The sequence below is a fragment of the Mastomys coucha genome, unplaced genomic scaffold (assembly GCF_008632895.1).
Source record: "Mastomys coucha isolate ucsf_1 unplaced genomic scaffold, UCSF_Mcou_1 pScaffold13, whole genome shotgun sequence".
NCBI classification, from domain to species: Eukaryota; Metazoa; Chordata; class Mammalia; order Rodentia; family Muridae; genus Mastomys; species Mastomys coucha.
This window is the reverse complement of record NW_022196895.1, coordinates 13,567,251-13,568,603: the sequence shown is the minus strand read 5'-3', so window position 1 is coordinate 13,568,603 and position 1,353 is coordinate 13,567,251. Positions and strand designations below refer to the sequence as shown.

Genomic DNA, 1,353 nt, shown 5'->3' with positions numbered 1-1,353 from the left:
CTATTTTAATTTTGCTTCTCTAGGAAACAAAATTTAGTCTTTAAAACCATAAATGCCCTCCTTTTATCTTTTCTGGTTGAATCTAAGTTTTGGGACAGCCATGTAGCATCAATGCTGTTTAGGCCATTGGTCATTTTATTGCCTTCTTTCATCTGTTCATAAGGCTAATGTTTTTGCCTACCTCCAGACCATCCATTCACCAGGCAGCAGTGAGAACTCTCCAAGTTTGCTCCTTGTGACTGGTGAAACACTGGTTCTAATACCTCTACATCTGTAAAATAAGACTGTGACCACTTTTTACTTACAATGTTCAGTGATAATTTTTATTCTGGGATCTAAGAGTCTAATTAGCATAATCCTGACTATACATGCATCCCTGGTCCTGTATGGGGGCTCTGTTTTTCCTTCTCTTTCTCTATTTCCCCCAGCTTAGACCTATTTCTTAAAGATCGAGATTAGTTTTAAGACACTCAGCAGAAGTGACCCCATGAACCCTCTTCCTTAACTCATTTTGCCTGATGTAACAGAGTTTGAGGTTTTTGGGTTTTCTGTTTTATTTTTGGTTTGTCTTTATGATAGTCTTTTTAAAAGTATTCAGTTCATGCCACAAACTCATCCTTTATCTCTCTACAGCTTTGGTTGTAATACAAAAGTTTCAATAAAGCAGTGAACCAGGAGCCTTGGTGCTCTAATTGGGAATAGTAAAATGATAACAGGCAATATCAGAAGAAAAAAATATTGCTTACATTTTAAAATATTATCACAGTAGAGTAGTAAAAGTGGCTAACATTTGCAGGGTGAGCTCCACACATACATCCTCAGGAAATTTACAGTCTGCATCAGTCAGGGTTCCAGCAGGCAACAGATGGTACATTCTGATTAGGATTCTTTGAATGGGCTTTAATAAAAGCAGTATTTGCAAATGTGCGGGCAGTTAGACATAAACTACAAGAAATAACGGAGCACCCTAGGGTGCAAAGCATTACCCTACAACTAAAGAGACAGAAAACTGAACAAAAAGAGGTGGGTCCTAGGGGTTTGTGAAGAAGAACTGGCTGAACATGGGAATAAAAGGAAAGAGTCAGATCTTAAGAACAAAATTAAGCAACACCAGCAAGGTAAGTTGTGGCACTCTTGGAATCCTAGAAAGCTGAGAAGATACAAGAAGAGAATCACCATTAGTTCAAGACCAGCTTGGGTTACCAGCCAGAATGAAAGGTAGACAAGAGACAAAAAGACACAACTAGTCAGAGCCATCACCACATGCCTCAGATCCCAGTACTCCCCCTGCCATCCTCCCTTCCCCAGTACTCCCCCTGCCATCCTCCCCTCCCCAGTACTCCCCCTGCCATC

At 40.3% G+C, this 1,353-nt stretch overlaps 1 pseudogene; it reads left to right on the top strand.

Annotated features, from left to right (window-relative positions):
• Positions 1-1,061: 1,061 nt before the first annotated feature.
• Positions 1,062-1,353, top strand: part of LOC116087797 — an 8,163-nt pseudogene continuing 7,871 nt past the window's right edge.